Raw genomic sequence first — 15,975 nt, 5'->3', positions numbered from 1 at the left:
GTATGCTACAGTATTCTGTAAAGGCCACAGATTTAAATGTGTACGGATATTGTTGGGTGTTGTGTCGTGTATCATTGTTCATCTGGCCATTTAGCCGCTGGACACTGCTGAGGCCCAACGTTGCCCACACTGAGCCCCGTGGAGGCAGACCAGGTACACTAGTATTTTTAGTTAGTACTCTGGCAGGTCCTGCCACCTAATTTCCTGAGATTTCAGTGGCTAGGACCTATATTAAAAAAAAAAAAAAAAAAAAAAAAAACACGCGATTTAGGGATAAGACGCTAATGAAGTCAGAAGTCGAAATGATACGCAGTTGGAGGACTGAATTTGGAATTTAAATTTTGGATTGTGTGGGGCGTACGCTGTGATGTATAGAGAGAATGGGGGAGAGTGAAGGCTGGGGGGAAGACAGAAGTATGGGGTCGATAGGGAAGGCGACCCCGGGTATGAAATGCCGTTGCCCCACGAGGAGTAGGAAAACGGGGATGGCGAGGAGACAGGAAAGCCATCACCTCCCCCCGATGGGACAGGGGATTAAAAGGGGGAGTTGAGTCAGAGTGCCCAACTCAGATCACCAAAATGGCGTCAGGCAGCGGCGCTGCCTTTTGTCACGTGGGCCCTGCCCATACCCAGCTGGGTTTAGGCTAGTGATGTGGTCGTTCATGGGACATGTTTCATCCAGTTAGCACCACGTTTGGTCTTTCTTGTTTGGTGAGTCACGCAGGTCACTTTCAGTCCAGTCAGGATAAGGTCTCCTTTTGGGTTTGTCATTCATGGGACAATGATCCCGTCCGGGCATGTGTTTCTCTCTGTGGAATGCCTGGAACAGGCAGTGGCCCAGATGTCAGCTTGCAGGTATGTCATGTTGTCCTTGATTTGGTATCCGTTTGGTCCGGATAGAAGTATCATAGTCAGTTGCATTTCGTGGGATTGTGATCCTGACCATGTGTCTCTTGATTTTCTGCCTTTAGGGCAGTTTGTTCCAGTGGTCAAGGTAGTTGATGGTATTCATGCTTCATTTGTGAATATCCGGTAGTTTGTCTTGTGTCCTTTTCTTTATTCAGGACTGAGCAGTAGACTCTAGTGTTGTCGCGTTAGGGTCCTTAGTCTGGTGAACATCTCTTGAGCAAAGTGTGAACGAGCCTGGTAGTGATCCTCTTCCATCAGGATGAGGTGCTTCCGGTCTTTTGGGCTGAAATGAATTCTTATGATGAGATGGCAGCGACGTCTTCGAACAGCAGGCAGTCGTGCATCAGATGTTTCTAGGTTTGTTCCTCACCACAGTGGCATAGTGGTGATTCTACAATACAGAAGGCAGACAGTTTTGCATTGAATAAACCACGCCCCGTGAGCAGAAATGTAGTGAAGAGGCCCGGTTAGAACCAAAGTGGTTGCCTTGGGCAAAATTGCAGGATGTCTAGTATGAATTTCCGGGTTACTGGGCCCTTGGTCGTGTACATCCATCTAGATTGCCAGATTTGTCCGAGGAAGGCTGCGAGACATTTCTTCTCCGTTCTAGTGTTGCTGGTTGGGTTGGTGGTGAAGCCGATACAGGTCACAGTTCTTTCCTTTGAGAGGTGATATATAAGCCGCAGCGGACAAATTGCACTGTCCCCGTTCGATAGTATCAAGAGTGTATTGGGAATAAGCCATTTCCAGAATAACATCTTATCGTGGACAGCGCTGTGGTCGGAGAAGGGTGGGGTGGTGGTTGATCGTGGCCATCAACGTCTGTCTCGCATTGTTTCAGCCAAAAGGAGAGCGACGGCACAAATCACCGCCGACTTCAACGAGGGAGGTGCCAGAAACGTCCCCACCAAGACCATCAGGTGATCATTAGCCGCAATAGGTCATGGGAGCCGCCGACCCACCAGAGTCCCATTGCAAACACCACGACACAGGACTCTATGCCTCAACTGGCCGAAAGAACATCGGCACTGGACCTTGGATGATTGGAGACGGGTTTCTGATAAGTCCCATTTCCAGTTATCTCGAGCGGAAATAACTGGAGCGAAGCTATGTCCGTCATGTCAACAAGGAACTGTTCAGGCAAGTGGACAGTAGGTAATGGTCTGGGGAGTGTTCAACTGGCACACGTTGGGACCTCTAGTACGTCTAGACGTATCTCTGAACGGACCAGCTTATGTATCCATCCTTGCAGACCATCTGCATCCCATGGTCATCGTGGATCCACATTGCAATGAACTCTTCCAGCAGGACAATGCGCCTCCCCACAGAGCCTTGGTGAGTAAAACATGTTTCGAAGAGCATTCCGCAGATTTTACCACCATGGTGTGGTCGCGGTAGGGTCTGGTGAGCATGAACCCTCTGGGCATAGATGCTGTGGAAAGGTACGTTTGAGCTTTGGATCCTGCACCCAGGAATGGGACGGAATTATGGACAGCGGTGCAGCAAGCATGGATGGAAATACCTGTGGAACGCTTTCGTGAACTAGTGGGCTTAATGCTTCGCAGTGTGACACAGGATTAATACTCTACTTACTAATATGACTGAAGACCGAAAACTAAAAATCATTCTTTGAGAAGCAATTGTACCTTCTGAACAAATGACAGCACTGTCCGTTGACCTTCAAAACATTAATCAATCAGTGCGGCCCTCACAGATTGCACGGTGGTCACAATCACCGTCTTCCTACACTGAGTAGAAAAGACCTGAGTTCGAACCCCGTCAATGATCCAAGGAACTTTTATTGCCTTTTTTTCACAACGTGGCCTAGTTAATCAGTCTGCTGGATGTACACACGATTATTGAAAATACTGGTCCTGCATAGCCTCAGTTCCTTTGATGCTTAATACAAGTGACATTAATTAGCATTAAGAAAACTGATAATATGTATCTTTTCAGAAATCTCTCTCTTTCTCTTCGTCCAATAGCTAAAGATGTTGCTGTATTAGGGTTTTAGGTGCATCAATTAAATTGCGTGTTCTGAGGTCGATTTTCTGTTTGCTGGACGAAAAACCCCAGTTTTCCAAGAGAAAAAACCATGCTACCCTTGCCTTAGACCTGCTAACTCAGCCACGCTACCCACGAGGGCAGCTAAAAATGTGTTAAACACTGTTTAACTCGAAAGCATAAGGGTAAGTTCATAGGCTAGAAACAATTTCTGAAGAGGTCATTAATTTTAACTAAAAGTAATATTGATTTAACTATGAAGAAAGACTCAAGAACATTCAATGGCTGGAAAAGTTGACAATAAAAGTTCCTCCCATGTCGCTGTACAGTGTTCAATGTGGCTTGAAACCAGGCTCCAGCTGTGTACGTGGTCATAAGAAAGAAAACCGCCCGATAATATAACTTCAAAGTTTTCAATTATAGGCCCCATTCCAATTTTGATATTCTAATAACAGATCCAGGAAACTTCCCAACTTTTCACTAAGATAATTAAGGTGTGAATAGAATAATAATCTGTGATCAACAAGTACTCTCAAATATTTTATCTCAGAGACTAACGATTGACGTCCTTGAGACCAGGAATATAAATCATTCAATATGCTGTTAGCTTTATGTTCTAGCATCGCTCTGGACCTTCCATCAAACACCATAGTAAGATCGTCTGCGAAAGCAAACATTTTAAAATCCGAATAGGAACACTCCAATAATCTTGCAACACTAAATTCCAGATGAGAGGCTCCAGCATCGAGCTCTGGAGGCACCCACGTTTGACCTGTCTTTTAACATAGAAGTACTTAGATTTAACTATGCCACACCTGTCAAGAATTAACTTTTAAAGAGATTGTAGATCTCAAATGAACATTCCGCAAGAACTGGGAGGCTGCCCTGGTTCAGTCAGAACCAGGGCAGCCTCCCATCAGACTGAATCAAATGCCCTTTCAAAATCTACATATATAGCTAATTCATATTTAGCCTCAGGGTTCTCAATGTGCGCTAAGAAATCAACCAAAGCATCTTCACAAGATTTTCCAGTGGTGAAGCCATATTGTCTAGAGGATATCAAGTTTTTAGATGTCAATAGCTCAGAGACTCGTAATGCCATTAGCCGTTCAAGTATTTTCCCCAAGTTAGCCAAGAGAGTCATTGGACGGTATGATCTAAGCAGTGCTACTCGAAGTGTGGTCAGCGGATCCGTGCCGGTCCGCGACGAATTGGAAATAAAAGGACCTGGTCCTTCACCACAGATAGTTTGAGAAGTACTGAATTATTATTCTAGGATCCAATGCTGGCTTCCCTGGTTTCTTGATAAGCTTTAGTAAATCCAATTTCCAGTCACCGGGAAAGACACCTTCAACTAGACATTTATTATACATCAGAAGTAGTACATTTGGAACCAGCTCGTGAAACTTCACAATGAAAGAATTTTCCAATAAATCCAGTCCAGGGCACTTATTAATCTTAACTTTCTTTATGACTGCCAATAATTCTTCAGGCAAAACATTCAACTCTCCCATTAGACCATAGAAAGTAGACAATTGATTAGGTCTATTAATCACATGTAGATTGTAACTTCCAATTAATTCTTCAAGCCATTAATTATGCATATCCGTTATTCGGCAATGCCATAACTGGGATTTTGCAGTGGCATCAACAGTAATAACAATATCGTTGGACTTCAAACCATTTAATGCATACTCCAAATAATTCAATGAATCATTAAAGTCCACTAATGGAGCACAATAAAGTGATATTAAGTTAAAATGTCAAAAATATTTAACGTAATCTTCTAACAGAACTTACCTGAGATAATATTCCCTCAACACATCCAGAATAACTAGAACCAGTATTCCTAAATCATGTAATGATGTGTTATTCGTTTTCTGTTCTTGCTTTAACTAACTCTATAGCTCTTACATACTCAGGACACCAAACATAACGGACGGATTGAATGGTGGAAATCCCGTCTTCGCCTCTTACAGTTAACGCGACATGCTTTCTGGTCTTTATTCGAACACTCCCAGCACAATGTCCCCAAGATGGGGAGTTATGAGAACAATACTTAGTTGTATGCCCGTAACCAAGACATAGGAAACATCTTAAAACAATTGCAAATGGATGGTGTCTGTGCGAATTAAATTAAATGATAAATATATTCTTTCTAATGTAGCAATGTATTTACACATCTTAGGAGAAAAGCTGATCACCCAATGGACCGTTGTTGAATGTTGAAGTACCACCTGTTCCAATAATTTCATCATGGATTGCTTTTAATCTCTCATTCTCGATTATCAATGCAGTAGCAACAGCCTAAAGATTTGCCCATTTATCCATTATTATATTTCCAGCCTTTTCATCTTTCACCATCTCAATGTCATCAGTCATTGTACCAACCTTATTAGTAGGTATAACCTCCTCATTTTTATTAACACGATCACTACCTTGCCCATTATCAGTTGCCCGATCACCTGCTTTATCATGTAATACTTCAATCAATGTACCTCCATACGGTCTCATTGATTCATGACTATGACCATTAGAGTATACAAATTCATCTTAATTTCCTTAGCTCAGCTTGCGACTGCAGTATCTTGGGTGGAAGTATGGACGAACTACCTTTCCCTCCTCAGATCCTGCTGAACATTACAACTGCTTGGGTGGAACTACCTTCCCCCCCTCAAATCCTAGTGAAGATTTACTAACCTTGGAATTCCTGCTATCCATGTCACATCTAACCAATTCCAATTAACTCAGTATTAATTATAAACAATAATCTCTCCTATCCAATTATATCACAGGTACAGAAGCTAATACTTCCAATAACTTAAACAGAGATCAAAACAATAACCAGATTAGTATTTGCAATGTAAACACTAACTAAATTAGTATTATCCAGTATCAACTCAACAACAAAGAAAATTATGATCTCAATATAATCAACCTTTCAACCTAATCCCAAAGTCCAGGGAATATATCATAGACAATCTGTAACCACAAACCAGTATGTTAAAATAACAATCGTTCCCAAGCCGCCATTTATGGCTTCATAATTAGAGTTACTTAAATCTTCCCTCAACTGATCAATAGATGTATTTATCTAACTCAAAAAGTACCTGACTACTTCGAAAAGCCACCAGAAATCTTCCACGAAAACTGTAAGTCACTAAATATCACTTTCTAAGATCAATGTTCAAGAGAGCACTACTTCACACACTACACTGTCAGCCATCTTGAAAAAACTCCCATGATCCCGTGTTAGCTACGAGCCCTATCACAATTGGAACTGTGGTAAGTATACTATGGCTTTAAGCCTTTGTGGATATCACAGTGGGTAGTATCGTCATCCACCCCACACCGAGTGGAAAAGACCACAGTTCGAATCCCATCGTTGACGAGAGAAATTTTTATGGGGATTTTTCATAACGTGGCTGAGTTAGTTGGTCTTCAGCTGAGGGTAGCATGGTTTTTTCTTGCGGAAACTGGAGTTTTTCATCCAGCAACAGAAAATCGACCACAGAATACAAGCAATTTACAGACAACATGGCTTCAGTTGCTAATAATACTCCTAAAACCCAAACAACAATGTGAATGACTGGAAAATATCACTTTCGAATTTAGCAGACTCCATGGATGGTCCACCATGACAGATTATTATTTATGTGATCTGTAACATGCTACGTAAAGATAATGGGCTTCACTCTTCTGTTATTCTACAAGATGATCTCCTGGGTAGAACAGTTGGTATAATCTCCGTCCTCCTCACACCGTGTGAAAAATACCTGATTTTGAATCCCGAAGAAGTTTTTATGAATCTTTTTCACAACATGGCTGAGTTAGTCGATCTCAGGCGATGGTTTTTATTCCACGAAACGCGTGTTTTTCATCCAACAAACTTAATCGCTGATGCGATTATATTTCTACAAAAATAAAAAACAACTCGACAACATTATACATTTGCACATTCTGTGTTTCCCTTTTGTTACCAGTTAATATACATTAATATTAGTATTAACCATATACACTGCTCGACAAAATTAACAGAACACGTAGAAAACGTGGTGAAAATCTGCACAACCGCACCCCTAAATTGTCTCACACAAGGTTCGACGACCTGTTCTCTGTATCTCTGCGCAGTTATGGTGCCCCTATCAAAAACATGAAGAGAGTGTGGCCGTTGATCATTATTCCACTCCATACAAGAATTCATTATTCCACTCCATACTCCATACATTATTCCACTCCATACATCGCCTACACCATAAGTGTTCCTGTCTCTGATGTTGGAGGGATGGTACAGCATCCCTCGTTGTCTCCAGATGAAATAAAGTGTATTATCTATTTGTACGCTAAAATGGGACTCATCAAAGAACGGAACTACACTGATGAGCCAAAACATTATTACCACCTACCTAATATGATGTTGGTCCTCCACATGCAGCCAAAACAACTGCGTACCCGGTGAGGCAAGAACGCTACAAGATTTATAAATGTGTCTTGTGATGTCTGGTACCAACACATAACCAGCAGATACTTTAATTCCTGTAAGGTCCTTTAACTCCTGTAAGACGCCACAGATCGGGGTTGCTGTTCCAACACAAAACCATAGATGCTCGATGGGATTGATGTCTGGGGAATTTGGAGGCTAGGGCAATACCTGGACGTCTTCCTCATGTTTTGCGAACCAGTCTCGAACAATCCAGGAGATGTGGCACGGCGCATTACCTGCTGAAAGACGGCACCTCCAGAGGGGAAGACCATTGCCATGAAAGGGTTTACCCGGTCAGCAGTGATGTTTAGGTAGACGTCAGAGTTCCCGGCACATGGATGATGGACCCAGGGTATCCCAGCAGAACATCGCCCAAAGCATGACACCGCTGCCACCGGCTTCTTTTCGTCCCATGGTGCATCCAGGCGCCATCACTACCCCAGATAAACGACGCACACGTACCCTGCCGTCCACATGGTGCAACAGGAAACGTGATTCGTCGAAAAAGACGATCTTCTTCCAATCACTCAAGGTCCAGTTTTGATGCTCGTGTGCCCACTGTAGGTACTGGGGCTATGCAGCCCCATTTTCAGCAGGGATCGATGTACTGTGAGTTGTGACACTTTACTCCCGTCACCAGCATTCCAATTACCGGCGAGTTACGCCAGAGTCGCCCTTCTCTTGCCACGTACCATCTGGGACAACCTTCGCACACCTCGAGCATCGATGAGCCGTGGTCGTCCAACACCTCGCCAGCGATTTGTGTTCCTCTCTTCGGACACCTTTCGGTAGTTACTAACCACGGCTGACCGTGAGCATACCACCAGCCATCCGTTTCGGAAATGCTCTGACCCAGTCGTCTGACCATTACAATTTGGACTTCGTCAAACTCACTTAAGTCCATTGCCTTTCCCATCTGAAGAACGAAAGTAACATTGATTAATGGAGCTCAGTATCAGGTGTTTTTTATACCGCGTCCCGACCCACACACGCGCTGTAGTTCACCTGCAGTTGCTTCGATTTGCATAACGACTAGCTAGTCATAATATTTTGGCTCATTGGTTGTTATGATTGCTATTTGCACGATTTCTTATATTTCCATTAATTACGCATTTTACGCTTTGGGAAGGTATTTTGGCAATTAGGTATATCAGGTGGAGTCTTTTTGTTGGATTTCATTCACAGAGATATATCTCCCATCTAACAAATGCGTTGCGAACATTTCTGCAACCCACAATGCAGTGCAAAACATATTATTTGCAAAATTCACAAGTGTGGGGTTTCTTTGTCCGCCATACTTGAGCGTAAGAGCATATACTTGAGAAAGGAAACATTATGGTCACTTTTCTTACTATTCCTGAAGCCTAAGTCGTCTTAAAAAAGCATTGGTGATAGCTGATCATTAACTACTCTCGCATCAGATTCTTGACATTTGTAAATTTTGACATCACACCCGTCGATGTCATTTAAGAAAATTAGATAAATATTCCCAGTATGGATTCTTGAAGAGAGAGAAAGAGGGTACTTCTTATGTTAGCTCAATCAGAAGATTGGGTTAACAAGAAGTAGCCTCCTTCTCACTCAACGAGTTGCCATGATATTGCACTACTTCGAATAACGAACGCTTCACCATAGGAGAAGACTATTGTTACTTATTCTCAGCAGATACCACCACCCAGACGTACCGTTTCAGGGCTATTTGTCCCTTCTTTGGTGGGCGGGTAGGTACCCTGGTGATGCAATGATGACAAAGCAGTTGTGAAGTATAACTCCACAATATGAGAGATGCCTGATGGTGTAAAATGTGAATTTAGACTGAAACACTTAAAACCATTACCTAATTCTCTCGCAGCCTGAGGCATAAGTCCTTAAAGGTAGTTAACATAATTATTAATCACAGCCCTCTGCTTCTTCTCCTGCAGCCACTTTGAGATACAGCGATTCTGTGTTTTCTTTATAATTACATTTGTCTAAAATTAACCACCTGTATTGTATTCGTGATCATTGCTTTTATAATTTTCTCTACAATTAAAGTCAGACTGACTGGGTTTTAGTTACCAACTTCGCTCCTGTGATATTTTAGACGAACAAATTCAATAAAATAGCTTTTCATGGGGGACCCTATCAAAAGCTCTACAGAAGAAAATCAAGGTAAATAATTTTGGAGTGATCTTTACAATTCTCTTTTTAATTCATCACAATAATTAACCAGACTGGACTGGCAAGTCTCTCCATACACAAACCAAAGTTGTAACCCACTAAGGACACTATGCCTACTGAGGTCCTGCAGGTCCTGCATTAGATATAAATCTCACATTGCATGATCACCTCTTTCACACCTTTTTGGATGGGAAAGAACCCTAAATTATATTCTGGGGCAGTCCTCAGAGGATTGTCCCAGAATATAATATTGATCTTATTAACATTTATAACCTGCTGATGTGTATACATGCAACCTTTTAGTATAATAGGATATACACTGTCCATAATTGCAAATTTACCATAAGTAAATTTTCCAATACTCTTCTCTGATACCATTACATACCGTATTTTACAGATTACTCGTTTTCACTCAATGTTTCCTCATGGTTCCAAAAGGTCGGTCATTCTGTTTCAAATATTGCATAGTACCTATTTACAGCCCAGCAGAAGTAACGTCTGCTACTTAGGCTGGGATATGATCCATGCAATTGATTAAGTAACGAGCTTATCTGATTTATTTCATTCAGTAGGGCTTTGTCTCCATACTCAGCTTTTGGCTGTCTCTCCCAAACTATAGTTTTTTTTTACATACTTAAGTGTGAAAAACTTATGGACCAACACTATTTCTAAAGGTTACAACCACAAAATCTTTACTTAAGGTACTCTTTACTGATGAGAGTAGATTCAATCTCAGCAGCGATTATGGACGTCGGCTAATTTGGCGAGAGGTTGGCACACGGTATCACTCTGCAAACATCACTAAAGGGATCGATATGGCGGTCGAGGTGTTCTCGTCTGGGGAGGCGTTATCTTGGATGGACGTACGCAACTCCAGATACTGAAAGGGGGTACTGTAACCGGTGCACGCTACTGTACTGAGGTAATATTTCCCCACGTGCGTCTGTTCCAAGGTGCCATTGGCCCCGAGTTCATATTTATGGATGATAACGCCAAACCCCCCCATCGCACTGCAGCTGTTGATATGCTTTTGGAAAGTGAGGAAGCTGTTCGTATGGATTAGCCTGCCCGTTCCACCCATCTAAATCCCATCGAACACATATGGGACGCTCTGGGGAGACGCCTAGCGGCACTTCCACACCCACCAAAAAATGTTCACCAGCTGAAGATGGCGCTGACAGAGGAATGGACGATGTCCTCGCAAGAACTTATCAACAACATTGTTCTAAGTATGGACAGGCGGTGCAAAGTCTGCATCAACATTAGGGGTGGCCATATCTCCTATTGAGGACCACCTCTTCCCTTTGTTCCATCTTTGGCAGTGATGCATCTGTATCATGGCAGCCAGTGCTATGTTGCCATTTTTGAATAAAGTCCCTCTGTACCATTTTGTTTCCGTTGTTGTTTCCTTTCATCATTTCTGTACCTCACGAGGTTCCTTTGGTATGCTTTTCCTATACCCAGGCCACTCCTATGAGAAGCTACAGGTGAAAACCTGACTGGTCCAAGTTTTGCACACCAGTGTATGTAATCAATTTCAAACTGGATTTAACTTTCTCGGGGGTATTGATCTTCTGAGTTTGACTCTTTTCTAAAAGAGCATATAAAATACGGAAATCCAGGAAGTGGAAATATTTCGTACCTGTCTTAACCACATATGAAGAATTTATCAATTTATTAGAGTCAAAAGGGTTGGCACACATCACATCTGAAAATAAAGAAGCCAAATATTACGGCATCAGCATAGATTCAACTCCTGATATAAGTCACACAGACAGTTGTCGGTCGTTATTCGTGTATCAAAAGGTGGGAAAGTACATGAGGGTTTCTTGATGTTTGTGCCCATTGAAAAGCATGATGCAAAATATCGTTTTTTGACACAATAGCATGTTCTTGACAAACGTGGAACAGATCTAGCAAATTGCAGATCTCAGTCTCATATGACAACGCTGCTAATATGAGTGGAATGTATTTTGGAGTCCAAGTCAGATTCAAGTCAACAAAGTAGCAGTATGGGTTCCATGTGCTTCACACAGTCTTAATTTAGTAGGGACCATATCCTCAGAAAGCTGTTTGACTGCCGTTAATCTTTTCGACATTTTACAGTCGCTCTAAACGTTCTTTGCAGCCTAACCACAAAGATGGTCTAAATCGAGTACGATGGAGAATATAATGTCGGTCAAAAATCTATTAGACACAAGATGGTCATTACGTTACGATGCTGCGAGATCATTGAGAAAAAAAAAAAAAAAAAAAAAAGCAGTAAAATTCATGCAGCATTCGTTGATATCTCAGAATGCGAAGAACAAACACCAACAGTGGTTCAAGAAGCAAAAGCTTTGATATATAAACTGAACAGGTTAGAAATAGCATTAATGACTGTCATTTGGGAAGTCTAAAAAACATAAAATAAAGCAATCCAAGAACTTGGAATTCAGTTATGCGTAATTGTATGATGCTCTTTAGATTATTTGATTGATGTTCGACACGAAGACAAATTTGATGATTTTGAAAAAAAAAATGGCAAAATAATTCGCTCCAAATTCTGATTACAGACAATATGAAGACCGAAAGGGGAAAAGGAAGAAACCGTTTGATGAAACGCTGGAGGAACTGGAACCAGCAGAACTAAGTGCAAAATATACATTTCGTGATACCTTCACTTTTCTTATAGATAAATCTATGTCAAAAGAAGAAATTCGATCCAGAGCCACAGCATTAGTCAACACTTACTCGTCCGACTTAGAAGTAGACTTCGTTGATGAATTCCTGTCCTGTCAAGTTTTATGACAAATATTCTTAACATTCACAACCTGCTGATGCTTATACATGCAACCTTTTTTGGTATCAATATCAGGATATACACCACCCATCCCTGGAACTTACTTTCCCTTGGATAAGAGTATTAAAATAAAGTTTTTAGTAACTTTCCTAACACTCTTCTCTAATATCGTTACACACCTTACTTTACAGGTCTGACTCCTGTCGCGTACTATTTTGTTGTCATCATCATCTGGAGTTGTTTCTAGTGGTTTTCACTAATGGTTGTCATTCCTGGAACAATGAAAGCAATGTAGTACATTGACATTTTCTTCCATTAATCCTACACTCTGGCAGCAGTATGCGGAGGGTGCTTTTCTCTCAGTATAATAATGTAACACAACGTATTGCAAAAGCTTCACTGGCCTGCCCAGAATACAAACCTTTACTCCACTGAACACCTTTGGAATTAACTACTGTGTTGTCTACACCAAAATATGCAATGTTACCAAAAACTGGTTCAGAGTCTGTTGACAAGGATACAATGTGTAATTAAGCCCAAAGGTGGGTCGATCCATTATTAAATATTGTATCAATAAAAGGGTCTCGATTCTCTCAATACAGTTATTTCTATTTAATTTATAATATGGACCATGTTGAAACATAAAACACACTTGATATAATAACCAGATCTCAACCCACACTTAAAGAATCATTTTTTATTTTATTTTATACTTCAGTGTACTTTTATCGACAATTTTTTACAATTTCATGAAACGTCTTGCATCCTATACATTTTAAATAAAATTAAACATTTAAATATTTTAATAAATTTAAAATTACTTCTAATTATAAAAACATAAAAAGGCTGTATTATTAAATTTTTGAATAGCCATAATTATTAAGGGGGAAAGGCATTGATACACATTATTTTAAAAATTTTAGTTTCAATGCATTCACTAAAGTACACCCTATACATCCCTATCTCCTAACAACTCTAAAATTTAACATTTTTTAATTTAAAATTTTAATTAAAATTTAAATATTTGCAGTTTTCAATGAAACTAAAAATTATTAAAATATACCTGTTCTCAGTAAAATAACCATACAGGTTATTTACATACTACACAATTATTAAAACCTTTTAAATATCATACTTTTATTAATATGGAATATCTGAATAGAAAGTTTTTGTTTCTTCCTTTCCGAAGTATGTATACTTTCGGCATTTCACTATTAAATGAATCACCCATATCAAATAAAAACTGATGCTATCGAGACACTGACCAATGACACTTCAACCCGATACATTTTATAAGTACTTCAGGAATAATTAACGAACATATCTGAGAACCTCAACCAAAGTTGAATTTCCCAACATTTTTTTTTGGTGGGCCATACTACAATCTTCAATGAGTATTATCGACAATAAAGGCAAGGTTATCTCTTATAAACCCGAGTTGAAATTTAAAATTCAGACTCTAATTTACTATTAGGAATTTTGAAGATCCAGCATTTTCTCATCTCATATTTCAAATATATTTTAACTATGATAGTCCAGGACAGATGAGGGGACCACATAGTATCTCTGGTACTTATTGGCAGGTTGCATTACAAAAATATTTTTCTTCCAATAAATAATAAAAAAAATAACTGGCCTATATTGATTAAAATCAATGTGAAATCAATTTTCACATTGACACCTGGAATCAGCAAGATTTGGTGCCTATTTTTAAAGTAAAAAGCCATTAACACCAACTAGAGGGGGATGTTAGTTGGAAAGACCTGATATTTGTTTGATTCAAAATTATTTCTTCCAATTTTTTTTGAAAAATATCCTTACATAACAACAAAATTGCCTTTCATCCCTCCCAACAGGTGCATAAGGCTCAAGGGTTATAAGTTCCTCATCATTGCTTTAAACCATCTGTTATCATTTCATCTGTATAATAATTTGCTTATGTCTCTCCACCTCTCCGGAATGCTCTTTGAACTTGAATAAGTCAAAGACTAAACAAGCTTAACAAGACGAAACAAGAAGCTAAACAAGACTAAATTGACTAAGACTAGACGGGAATTGATTTAGCTCTAAGTGAAACTAACTTGCCGCTTCCTCTAAAGAGAAGAAAATTCCTTTGTACATCACCAACAACAAATCTCAGAGTCGGACTTTCAACAAAATCAACATTTTTGTTTATGGACAACTTTGTGTAGCAGCTTATGTACCAAGGTTAGATAATTTCTGTGCAATAACTGTAATTTTTTTAAAGGATGATATCATTGTACGTGTAAAAAATTATCAAATTGCATTTTTACCCGACTGTCCCACCGACACCTTGTTTTTTAATCATTTTGAATTACTTTTGTTATGGAAGTTTAAAGGTGCATAAGCTACTATGGCTATAATGCAATTACTTTTGTAATATATTTACTTCTCTGAAACAGTTTTGGCAAAATATTTGCCACAGGTATTCTAAATTTTCCATAAAAAAAAAAAAAAAAAAAAAAAAGTTGTTTCTTTAGAGAAATACTGTTGATTTTTAAATTTTCTGGAAATACCAGAAATCACACACACAACTCGTGGGTTGATCATCACTGTTAGAGAAGGAAGACAAAACACAGGTTCTTAGTGTGCAACCAGGAGGACAATCTAGCCATACCAGTTTGATCTTTCAAAGCCTTGGGTGAAAATTAAAATAGCTGGCAAATCTAAACATAACAGCCATATTAAATTACATACATTTAGTTTTTAAGGAAATTTGATTGTGGAATCGTATTGCACCATTTATACCTCATATTAAAAAAATATTGGGCAACTGCAACACCTATACCAGAGATGGGATTTTACCCCTAACCTTTATTTCTTAGGCAAGCACACTATCCACTGGACCGATTCAGTGCAGGTTCACATTTTGGCTTAATGCAGATGGCTATTTCTCTGTGATTAGAGGACTCTGAGCTACTATAATCGAATAATAAATATCTAATAGTAATATCAAATGTGATTTCCAACAGTATTATTTCATTATTTAGTTAGCAAAAGAGCATGTTTATTTTATTACATAATCCCCCAATTCACATCATTAAAATTTTGTCTCTAATCACACGATTGCATTAAATTATTCTATCAGCTCATTTCAGCTTGCACAGTATGGAATACATATACAAATTACTCCTGAATACTTAGGCTAGGTGCATAACTTTAAAAAAAACTGTAGTTTTAAAAAACCTCGCACATGCTGTGTCTCAAGGATGCTCGATTTACAAGATTAATATTGCAAAGAGTCCATTGGTCTGTAGAAACAGTTAGAGAGAAAAGTAAAAGTATACATACTTGAGAAAGGAAAACATTATTACCAATTATATGTGTGTTTATTACACATATAAAACAAATTCCTCGCCATTAACTAAATAATATTGTTTAAAGACCAATAATTATCATAAATATTTCTGAATAAAAATAAAACCACTAATTTTATAATACGAACCAAAGTAATCGATTGCATTTTAATTCCATGATACACAAGAATTTGTCTGTATTCAGCATTATTGTGCAACTCTTCTTCCTTTTTGATTGAACAAATCTGATAATTCTCCACATTTACAAATTGCGTACCATATATATATAAAAAATACATACCGGAGAAACAAAAAAATAT

The sequence above is a fragment of the Mastigoproctus giganteus genome, chromosome 4 (assembly GCF_048544385.1).
Source record: "Mastigoproctus giganteus isolate SK-2022 chromosome 4, ASM4854438v1, whole genome shotgun sequence".
In the NCBI taxonomy this organism is placed as follows: domain Eukaryota; kingdom Metazoa; phylum Arthropoda; class Arachnida; order Uropygi; family Thelyphonidae; genus Mastigoproctus; species Mastigoproctus giganteus.
The sequence above is the reverse complement of the archived record's forward strand: the minus strand, read 5'-3'. Positions refer to the sequence as shown.